This window comes from Canis lupus, chromosome 12, assembly GCF_003254725.2.
Source record: "Canis lupus dingo isolate Sandy chromosome 12, ASM325472v2, whole genome shotgun sequence".
In the NCBI taxonomy this organism is placed as follows: Eukaryota; Metazoa; Chordata; class Mammalia; order Carnivora; family Canidae; genus Canis; species Canis lupus.
Genome location: NC_064254.1, coordinates 20,134,910 through 20,147,053, shown reverse-complemented (window position 1 = coordinate 20,147,053; position 12,144 = coordinate 20,134,910). Strand labels below are relative to the sequence as shown.

At 39.3% G+C, this 12,144-nt stretch overlaps 1 protein-coding gene across 7 annotated transcripts in view; it reads right to left on the bottom strand.

Moving 5' to 3' along the window:
* The window catches only part of PAQR8 (progestin and adipoQ receptor family member 8), a 95,119-nt gene that overhangs the window by 70,229 nt on the left and 12,746 nt on the right, over nt 1–12,144 (bottom strand). The window contains exon 3 of one of the 7 annotated variants that reach the window (XR_004804027.2): nt 10,326–11,244. The exons of the other annotated variants lie outside the window; for them this stretch is intronic. The gene's annotated coding sequence lies outside the window, so the exon portion shown is untranslated. Of the gene's footprint in view, nt 1–10,325; nt 11,245–12,144 lie in introns of those variants that run through there. 7 annotated transcript variants of the gene reach the window in all.

Here is a 12,144-nt window from a genome sequence, read left to right as displayed (position 1 = left end):
TAAATGAAGTCAGAAGACAAATTCCTACCTCTGGAGGGATTTGACTGCTATGCTGGATTTTCAGGCACAGTAATAAGCATGAAATAATCTTCCTAATATCCAACTATAATACCTGACTCTTACTCCATAAATTGAGACCAAATTAAATGAAAAAACCTCCTAAATCTCTTGCAATCTGGCTTCCTCCCCAATTATTCCACTGAAATTGTTCCTGTCGAGATTGCCTATGAATTATTTTACTTTACATTTGTACCTGTGTTGGCTGCTCTGCAGCATTTAACTGTGGACCATGTGTTGAAATGCTCCCTTCCCTGGATTTTGGGGCAGCAGTCTTTCCTGGTTTTCCTCCCATTTCTCTAGCCTCTCCTTCTCAGATGCTTGCAACACGCTCAGATTTATCTGACTATATCTTTTCTTGGTTTAGGTACAAAGGGAGGAACCCACCCTTGTCAGTTTAGGTAGATAAGGATAATTAGAAGGTACTAATTGGCTTACAGAATCAATGGAAGAGTTGAAGAAGTAGATTCTAGGCAGAGTTACTAGGAACAAAACCACACTCAGGACCAAGTTGCCAAGGAAGCTGCTGCTTCTGCCACAATCGGGAAGTGCTTGCTGAGATAGGAAACCGAAGCTATAGTGGCCCACCTTGGGTCCAGAGTCACTACACTCCATATCAGCAAAATGGATACCTTCTGCCCTGCCTGGTCCCCCATGAATTCAGCTCTGAAGCTGGAGTCTTAATGTGAGTGTGTCTAATTGGCAGAACCTAAATCACATCCTTGGAAACCCTAGAAGCAGGGAGTCTCAGAAGTGTTTTTAGCTTTCCAACTTTATAGCACAGGAAGGAGCACTAAAAGGAGATTGAAATAGATGTTGAGTCACGTAGTCCCTTAAATTTCAGTGTTCGTCAGAGTTATGTTCTTGGCCCTTTTCTGGTGCTAAGACTATCTCTCAGCAACTCATGGCTTCAACCATCCTGTGGGTTGTCTCTAACTCTGAGCTCCAGACTTGAATGTCCAGCTGGCTGCTAGACAGCTCTGTCTCCTCTAAAGTCACTTCCTCCCCCATATCTTCTATATCAATGAATGGCGTCACCATCTATCCAGTAATCCAAGCCAGAAATTAGGGACATTGCTCTGCCTCTCATCTGCCTTGCGCAAATGGCTGTTGAGGTATGCAATTGGCCTATATTTTCTAGTCTTCCTGCAATGAGGTCGGGCCATGTGACTGCATCTTGGCCAATATAATCTGAACATAGGTGATGTGAGCAAAGTCCGGGTGAAACCTGTGGAAACCTTTCATATATTATCTGTGTTCTCTTTCCACATCTGCCAACTGAATGAATAGAACTTTAGGATCCTAGAGGATAGAGCCATAGATATAAGCAGCCTGGGTCCCTGAATGACTCAGTGGAGCTTTGCAACTCCCAGAACTGATCTGCATTATACAACGATGTGTGGGTGGGCTGGGAAGGGGAGTGGGGTCATGAGAGTGTGTCATTCAGATCTACTGCAGGGAGAAGGAGACAAGATTTACTATGACCCCAGCTGCTGCCACACTGGGCCTATCACTGTGTTTGTGCCAAGGCTACATTTCCCATGAGCTTCTACCAGCCAAGGACTGAGCATGGTGAGTGTAGGAATTCAGACCCGTTTCTGCAAGACTCAGGATTCCTCCAGCAGGTAACTCTGACTCCTGGAGTCTCCACTGGCCTGGATGAATTTTTCTTGGAACTACAATGAAGTCTGGGTATCTTGCTACCCAATTCTTCCTTCCTTGTGGCTCTTCTTCGGTGGTGTCAGGTCTGTACTGTGGTCTGAAAGCTCTCATCTCCTCTCATGACATCTTTCTATTTATCCTTCACAAGTGTTTCCCCTAATCAACCAAGTCTTGTACAACTAATCTCATCCGGGCATCTGCTTCTCAGTAGCCCTGAACTAGCACAGGGGAGAAATGAACCTTTAATGTATCATACCACAGAGATTTGGGAGTTGTTTGCTTCAGCAGTTAGCATATTCCAGTTAACCACCAAGTTTTGAATATTTCTAGAAGTTAGTTTCTCTCCTCTTTGCAATCGTGTTTTTTAGGCCTCCTGAGCTGACTGCTCATCTTCCTGAGTGAGTCTTCTGTGCCTGCTCTTGGTAAGCAACCCTGTTTCAGAAACTACCACCTTATCACAGCATTCTTACAAGAAAATTATTAACCTCAATTTTACACAAAGGGAACTGAGATTTAGAGAAGGTAAATCTTCCCCAATGCTATCTCATAAGTAACAGAATTGGAATTTGAATCCAGATCTGTTACCAAACTTTGTGTTCTTTGCACTACTCCAGTGAATTGGATTTAAGTATTTTTTCCTGTGCAGTACGTATATCATGACATTCATATGCATACCCACTCCCTTGAGTTTATCTAAGTTCTGATGCAAATTTACCTAGAAAATGAAGCAAATAGATCACAGACTACTCAGCGAAGAGGTATTATATTAATAAAAGCATATTCTAAATATGTAAGTAGAATATCCACTTAATGATATTGATACTTCTCTGCATGTTTTCTTCATTTCCATTTTCTCTCCTTTTTAAACTAAAAATATAATTATTGGAAAAATAAAGATAAAAATATAATTATTGGAAAAATAAATATAAGATTATAAATAAAAAATATTTTAATCTCCACTGGTATTAGAGGTTATATCAGGAGCCTCTCTGAAGGTTAAAACAGGTATAAGCTGAAGGGAGTTATGCATGCTATTTCCACAGCTCTGGAGAAAATGCCGTTCAAAATAATATTTAAAAGCAAGTGGCTTAGAGTGCTATCATATAAACATTTAGTCAAGTACCTATTTTAATTTATTTAAAACTAAAATTCATTAAATTTAAATTTATAATTTTGTTTATAATTTCAATTCTTTATTATCGTTTACAAATTTTAAATGCAATTGACATAGAAGCAATCTTCATGCATGGGTGTGAGGACTCCCACACCTCACCATGCTACATGCAAATCTGATTATGTCATGCCTGTTAAATAGCTTTCAGAGGCTCCACAGCCTATTGAGGATAAGGAGCAAATTCCTCAACCAGCATTCCAGCCCTTCTGTGAACTGGCCCTTGTTTCACCTCTTGGGACTGTCTCCATATCTACCCTCCACTGCAGCCCTAGTAAACCAGTGACGAGCTCACCAACCCACCATGCTTCCTTGTGTCTCTCTGTCTTTACAAATGCTATCCTTTTTGGAGGGAACATCTTTCTCTTACTCTTGTCTTCTGAAACACTAAGAATTTCCCAATATACGGTTTATGTACTACCTTCTCCCAAAAGCTCTCCCTGAAATCACTCTCAGCCATACCTACCTCCTAGGCTGAATCAGGTGCCCTCTCTACCACCATCTCCCCCTCCCTTTCTTCCCTGAGGCTTCCACAACATCCTCTGTCCTATCACACTAGTGTAATTGTCTAATTATATATCAGTTCTCCCCATGAAGTGGCTTCATTCTTAAAGTTAGAAATTGATTTTAAATAAATACATTACTCCAAAATAGTAAGTGCTTAGCAAACAAATGCTTGTTAAATTCATTTAACAGAGGAAGGAAGGAGGAAGGAATAAAAATGTTGGCTTCTCTAGTATACAATTTATGTATCCTCTATGTAATTTATAAAGATGAATCATTTGCCATATAAAAAAATGGAGTTTGTACCCTGTCACAGGCATCAAGTATATTATTGGCTTAGCTAAAATTTAGGGGTCAGAATTTTAGGAACTGAGAGTTAGGGAAGGAAACTAATTAAGTGGTTATTAACAGACTTACTGAAGAGTCCATGAACTCACCAAAGTAATATGCAAAACTGTATTTGTGTGTCTATGCACAACATTTATGTGTTCTCCTCTATCAGGCAGGTGGGCAAGTTTCTTTGAAAGGACAAATGGAGGGACGCCTGGGTGGCTCAGCAGTTAAGCATCTGCCTTTAGCTCAGGGCATGATCCTATAGTCCCAGGATGGAGTCCCACATCCGGCTCCCTGCATGGAGCCTGCTTCTCCCTCTGCCTGTGTCTCTGTCTCTCTCTGTGTGTCTCTAGTGAATAAATAAATACAATCTTAAAAAAAAAAAAAAGGAAGGACAAATGGAAAGCAGCCTGATTTATTCCAGACAAAGCGCCATAGAAACATTCTGATGGGCAATGAGGGGAGAAGGAGGGATAGGCCATTATAAGAATAATGAGATGGCAGCTCCAAAGAAGGGGTGATTCATACATTTTAATTTATGATTAGGTTCTTATTTGGTGAAGTGTTTCACCATCAAATAAAGTATTAAAAATATAGTATATTTACCAATTCAAGTGTGACAGGTCAAATTTTACCCCTGCCCCATCTCTGTTCATGAGTCTGTGTCTGTCCTATTCATCTACTGAGGGTAATGAGGACAAGAGAATTGGTAAGTGCAGAGAAAGACAAAATTGATTTACATACATAAAATTGATTTGTATTTATACTTGTGAAAGAAAGGACTGAATCCAGAGGTGAAAGAAAGGGTCTTCTAGAGTTTTGCCAGCAGGAGAAAGGAGAGATTCAGAAAGCAGCAGCTTGAAGACATGAAACCTAGGAATGAGCTGTCCCCACATGATTTTTAGGAAGTGTGATTTTTTTAGGAAGTATGTCCTTGCCACATTTTCACCAGGCTCAGTAAAGACATGAATTGCTTTTCAAGGTCTTAGGCATCAGATTTATGTTTGTTTTTAGTGTGGGTGCTATGTGGCAACAAGCTTTCAAGCAAGCCTCAATTTATTTGTTCAGGTTACACAGGTTTGCCTGCCCATTCTGCTGTGAAGTAGCCTGAAGTCTACACTTGACTCACCTCTTTTGGGTCTGGGTTGGGTAGGTTGGGGGATGGTGAGTCACGAGAGGCTAACTGACCCCCTATCAGTAGTTTCACTGACCAAGCCACTCCCAAGTTTCTATTTGTTTTATGGGACGTCTGGGCCATTCTTCAGGTGGGGAAATCTGCCCCAGGAAAAACCACTAGGTCTCTGGACAAAAGTACAGAAAAGATGAAGCTGTTTACTTCAGGCCTCTTTTCCTTTAGCTAGCTAGCTGCAGGGAGGGTGGATAGCTGACAGTTCCCAGCTAACCCCCTCTGCCTTGAGATTATCCTCTGCTGAAGTGAACAGCTTCATCCAAAGTTTTGTTCCCTTCTCGGAGGCAGCCCATACCCAATGGCTGGTCAATGTCCCCAGAGTAAGGGTAACCCTTTGGGGCCATCTCAGTTCCAGAGACTCTCTTGCAATCTGTGGAGGCCTATGTTGTGACAGCCTCACAGTCAATCTTCTCTGCTCAATCCTGCTTCTTTACACTCCCACAGATGTTGATCCAAGAGAGCCCTCCAATAAGCTTCCTGCATGCTGCTCTCCACTGCAGATGCTGTCTCCCTGGAAGCCCAGCTTGTGACAGTTGATTGGAGGAACAGTGCAAGAAAGCAGATGTTAAATCTGCATCATCCGCTAGTTATCTGGAAATAAGGACCCCATCACGTTGGTTGGTAGAGCATGGATAAAGCCAGGTCCACAACAGCAGTGTGATCACTGAGTTTCTGGAATGATACACTTTTGGAAGGGAATGCATTGGCTGGGGCAATGGAACCAGTTTTTGAGAAGCATGAGGAAATTGGTAATTAGAAGGGCAAAAGATGCTCTGGAGAAAGACAAGGAAAGGCTGAGTGTGATTAATTAGCAATTAAAGGCTAAACATAAAAGTCAGAGGGCCTTCTTGTAAAGAACAATGAGACTCTCATCTCCAATAGCTGGAGGGCATCTAAAACTGAAGATCAGGCTCAGATCTAACCATAAACTTAGCAGAGCTCCAGAAAACCTTAAATTCTCGGTGGCAGGTCGGCTACACTTAGGTCCAAGCTCTAAATGGAAAAGAGCAGGATTCTGATAAATGAGGGGTAGATATTTGGGTTGATGGAAATCATGAATATGCATATTCCCCTGAAGCCTCTAGGTATGCAGAAAAAACCCACTCCTCCCTGTCAAAGGCTGGTACTCATCCCTACTCATCCCCCATTAAGGATGGTTACTTAGGCCTCTGGCTTGCAAGATAACATGTGTTCCCATGTGAATCTGCCACCATTTCCCTTCTTGCCACCAGGACCATCATAACCCATTACAGTCAATAACATAACCCATTAAATCACAGCAAATGCAGTCATGGATGCACTGGGTCTGTGAGAGGAGGAAAGGAACTACACCCTGAAGGAGCTGCAGGTCCTGGGCAATGCATACTAGCAGAGCTAAGAGAGGATGTGGAATCAAGGGGAAGTAGAATATAAAGTTGGCTAACAGAGTGTTAATTGATATGGGAGCATTCTCCTGGGCTATATAGGATTATTAGACAATGGCAGGGACCCCAGTGTACACTGCTAAGATGGCTCTCAGATTCTTGGAGAAAGTGATGCTCACATTCAATGAGGAGTGAATGCCAAAACTTGTCTTGCAGACAATGGAAAAAAGGATCAAATGTCTCATAGAAGGAAGCATGCTTGAGTGGATTTATTATGTGGGGCTGAAAACTCCACCAGATGACTGTTTTCATGTGAAGGCTCAGAGGAAAGACCAAAGAAGTAAGGAAGGACCTGGTAAGAGGGACATCTGATTCACTGAGGAACTCACTGGTGGCTCTCCTTTATAGTCCAGAGCTTGTGGTTAGAGACGTCATTATAGAACTGGGACCCTTGATAATGATAGGGATGACAACAACCTGAAATATCAGACGCAGTGACAGTGTTTAGCTTTTGCTTTTAGAAGCCAAATGGGTTCAATCATTAAAGTGAGAGGCAAGGTTGCAGATGTTGCAAGAGGGGCTTGATCCATAGAAAGCTATGGAGAGGGTTATCAGAAAAGATTCTCCTTATGGGCAAAATAGATGGACAGCCAATAGGAGTATTATTCAATCGACTCAATAAAAATAATTAGGGATGAAAGATCAAGAGGCTGAGGGCAGAAATGCCAATAAGAATTCATGATCCTTTGCCCAGCTTCCATATCTGAGTTATTTTACACACCCAGAACTCTTACCTGAACCACAGAACACAGTAAGCATTAAGTAAACAGAATGGCTCAGGCAGTTGACATCAGCTAGCCTTTGTGTTGTGCCTCAGTGTTGGTACAACAAAGTAGCCATGGTGGCAGGAATGGGAGATACATATGGGCTCAACAGTATGGGCTCCCACTCACCAAGACTGCTTAAGCTATTGCCACTACCAAATTTCTGATCTTCCAACAATAGAGGCCAATCCTATATTCCTAATATATCCCCATCACTTACAGGAGATCAACCAGTCATTTGGTGTCAAGTTGACTTCATTGGACTCCTTCTACCCTGGAAGGGGCAATAATTTATCTTGACTGAAATCAACAAGTACTCCAGCTATTAGTTTATCTTTCCTGTTTACGGGCCCCTGGACAACACCATTATCCAAGGGCTCATAGAGTATTTGATCCATTAATAGGGAGTTCTACAAAAGATAACGTGGGAATAAGGTGAGCTGTAGTAGTGAGTATATGATCATAGGATCCACTGGCCCTATCCAATCCCATACTGCACCACATAGATAAAGCAACAGAATAACTTGTTGAGGTACAACTGAAAGACCAGGCTGGAGGTGATACCTTACAGTATATACCCTAAATCAACAACTACTATATGGTGTGGTGTCCCTCGTGGTTAGAAAACATTGGTCTAAGAATGAACCAAGGAGTAGAAATAGAAGTGTCCCTGCTTACCTACACTCCCAGAGACCTACTGGGAGAATTTCTGCTCTTGTTCCTGAAACTCTGGGCTTTATGAATTTAGAGAGCTTAGCTCCCAGGAAGAGGATGTTCCACCAGGGTGCACAGCAGGAATCCTATTCAAGTTTTGTCTGCTGCCTTGTCACTTCAGTTTCCTCATGCCAAGAAATCAGCAGGCATAGAGAGAAGTCACTTGCCTTATGGGGGAAATTGACTCTAAATATCTGGAGGATATAGGGAGGCTTGGAATAATATATTTGACCCCAATATACTGGTAACCACTTGGTACTCTCTTGCAGCAGCTTTAACTCAAGGAGGGCAAGGTGACCAGGAAATCAAGATCCTAATGCACAAGAGTCTGGGTGACGCCACTTAGGAAAACTACCTAACCCAGAAAAACTGCTACCTAAGGGTAAGTGAACTTCATCATGGATAGTAGAAGATGCAGTTAATGAGTACTAGGTGGGACCTCGAGACCAGGTGCAGTGGAGAAGACTAGTTTTTAGTTCTATGTTAATGAACCTTCCTCTAAGTTGCCCCCCAGGTGCTGATCAAAAAGAGGGTCAAGAGGTAGAAATGTCTTATATTCAAATCTCCATCTCAGACTCTGCTTTCTGGGGAACTCAAATTGTGGCATTTTTAATTATATCAGTTCCTAATACATCTATTTTATTTTTTTCTGTGTTTCGCCCTAGTTGATACATATTTTTGCAGGGTGGGTAGGGGGCCTGATTATCTTCATGTACATGTGCTTTTGTGTTTATTAACACTGTCATAAAGCACTCTTTCCACATATTATTACACAGTCTTCATAAATCTGATTTTAATGTGGATATAACATTCCCTTCAATTGATGTGCATAATTTTCAAAAACCATCCTTCTATTGTGGGCCATTATAAAAAAAATAATATTTTTATTATAGACTATATCTTACATAAAATTAATATCTTCCTTCAGATGACTATCTTATTCAACTGAATTAACTCCTTATATCAATCCTGAGTAGTAGGATGATGGAGTAACAGGGGGTAAACATCTATTTTTAGGTCTCTTTTTATCTGTTACCAAATTGCTTTCCAAAAAAATTATAGCATTTATACTGCTGCATCAAGGAGCATTTCAACACAATCTTCTGTCATTAGAAATTATTACTATAGAATTTGTTAGTAGTTTAATAAATGTGAAATAGTACTTCGTTATTTTATTAACCGGGTATCTATTCTATAAATTCTGGCTGAGATTTTATTGTTTATTATTACTGTAATTTCCTTTTGTGTGTTAATGTTCCTAGGAATATTGACAACATTTTTGTAAACTAGAAGGCACTCATCACCATCACCAAAATAGAAGAGAACTGAAAGAGTTTTTGATGAGTTAAATTCAAGTAGAAACAACATGGTAATCTGCTAGAAAGAGCACTGGACTTGGAATGAGTACATGTAACCTCCAGTTTTAGTTGAGTCTGTTACTACTTATGGTATTTTGAGAATATTTTAGATTAATAAAAAAAACTGAGAGACCTCAGAGTAGTAGGCCAGATCCTATTTTGATTTTTTTTTTTTTGCAAAGATCTTTAAAAACAATAGATCCAAATATAAAACTTATCTGAAGGATTTCAGTCTCTAGTTTATGCTCTCCAGAATTACTCACATTACATCTGCCCTACACCTGGAGGGTGGAGTGTTCAATTCTCCAAGTTGTCCAGGTTACTGGAGCTGACCAGCATGGCTCACTTGTCTCAAGCAATTGATATTTGGTGATAGAGAGGTTACCAGGCTTCTGAGGCCTACACTTGGTTGGCAGAACAGAGAACTAGGCCAAGGAGAGAAGGTGTTCAGACCTAAAAAACATTATTTTATGTTCCATGGTTTAGAAAAGTTTAAGAGAAATAGGGCTAGTTGACATTAACAGACACTTTGGAAATCATAGTTATTTTTACCTGTTTAGGATTATTGGTTTTTGGTTTGTGGTTATTAGATTATTGATTTTTCCTTAATTTTCCAACATTTATTGAGGCACTAAGCTAAGTGCCAGGGATATAAAAGTGAATAATACAGTCCTTGCCCTTAAGGAAGATCATGATTTACAATGGAGATAGCCACTTACAAGATTATAACTACAATATGTAATTATAGGAGTGTGGTAACCACAGCTGTAAAAGTATACACAACGGCTTTCTTCTCCTGTTGTGAATGATGTGTTTCAGAGTTTTAGTGTTTTAAAATATCTTATACTTTTGCTTATTAAGTAAAATAAAGAGATTAGGGACTGAAAGCTGAAGCAAAAATGTCATTATTTGAAAGTTATAAAACTGCATATCTGAAAACCCCAAGAATATCAGCTAAAAAATTACCAGAGCAGTAAAAGAATATAGTAAGGTGGTGGCATTCAAAATTAATATACAGAAATAATTAATCTTCATACAGACAAACGACTAGTCAGAAATACACAGGAAAGACCCCATTTATTTAAAAAATTAAGGATAAAACCACCACATATAAATTAAACAGTAATAGATGCATAATACCTATAGAAAAAAAATTTTAGAACACCAGTAAGGAACACAAAAGATAATTTGGAAAGTTAAAACACATTCTTGGAGAGGGTGATGGCTCAATATCATAGATATGTCTTTTTTCTCTAAATTAATCTATAAATTTAATCCAGTCATCCTCACCCATCCAAATTTAATTAGCAAGCTGATCTAAAGTTTATATAGAAAGATAAACAAGCAAGAATATCCAGGAAATTTTTTTTTCCAGGAAAATTTTGAAGTTAATGAGAAGGGACTAGCTCTTGCATATATTAAAGCATATTATAAAACTATAATTTTTAAACCAGTATACTAATGATGTATGAAAAAATTAACCAGTGGAATGGAATAGAGAAATCCAGGAATGGACCCAAGCATATATGGGATTTTGTATATAATAAAGTTAGCAAAGAGATGCATTACTTACTCACGTTAGGAAGGCAGTGTAATGGATGCTGTGGTGTGCCATCTATATTCCTGGTTCAGGGCCAAGGCACTGATTTCCCCAGCTGCTGGTAGTGCTGTTCACTGATGCTCCTGGCTGAGCCCCTCCCCAGAAATTGCTCTCAGCCAAAGGCAGCTGCCTCATTTAAAGTATACCTTAGGGTCAGTAATATCCAAGGACTGGTTGATGCAGGAATACAAAAGCCTGGACCTCTTTGCTCAATTTAAGACAATTCTGTAAGGACATTCCAGATCCAGAGCTCATGGAATCAGATAAAAGCTTTATTGCCACTGAATCTCAATTCAACTTCTTCCTCTGCCCAGTTCTGTTTCCTTCATTTCCTTACAGGTATGATTCCTGAGAGTATTTCCCAACAAACTTTTTGTGTTCAAATCTCTGTCCCAAAATCTGTCTCTTGGAGAACTTGATCTTCAATATGACTTTCTTCTTTGTTGGATGCAAACCTTGCAAATTTAACTAGAATAAATTTCAGCTGAATCAGAGCTTCAAATGTAAAATTTTAAAAACTAAGCTATAAATGTAGAAGAAACTAGAGAAGAATTTGTATACCCCTTATTAGCATAAATATTAGAACTCATTAAAAAGATGGATTTTTCCACATTAAAATAAAATTCTGATGAATGGATAAACAAAATGTGACATATGCATACAGTGGAATATTATTCAGCTTTAAAAAGGAAGGAAATTCTGACTGATGCTACAACATAGATGAACCTTGAAGATGTTATACTAAATGAAATAAGCCAGTCACAAAAGGATGAGTGCCATGATTCCACTTATATGAGATCCCTCGAGTAGTTAAATTCACAGAAACATAAATTGGAAATAGTGGTTACCAGCGCCAGGGGTGGGAGGGTAGTGGGAAGGGAGGAAAGGGAAGTTGTTATTTAAGGAGTTTAGAGTTTCTATTTTGGATTTCTGTTCTGGAAATGGATAATGTTGATGGTTATACAACATAGTACCTGTGCTTGATGCCACTGAATTGTACACTTAAAAATGGTTAAAATCATCTATTTTATGTTACATATATTTTACCATGATAAAAAATAAATAAAATTGTTTGTCAAAACCCACCAAAGTGAAAAGAATATTTGCAACTTCTATCAGAACAAAGGATTAATTGTCCTATGAAGCAATACAGAAAAGACCCAAAGTACAAAAGAAAAATGGGAAAAATTGTAGGAACAGAGAATTCACAAAAGCAATGAAATTGGCTTTTAGATATATAAAAGTATACTCAACTTCACTCATAAAAAGAAATACAATTCAAATTTCAGAGATACTACCTTACACCTGTACCATTCCAAAAGCCAATGAACGTACGAGGAAATATGCATGCATTGCCACCCCATTGAA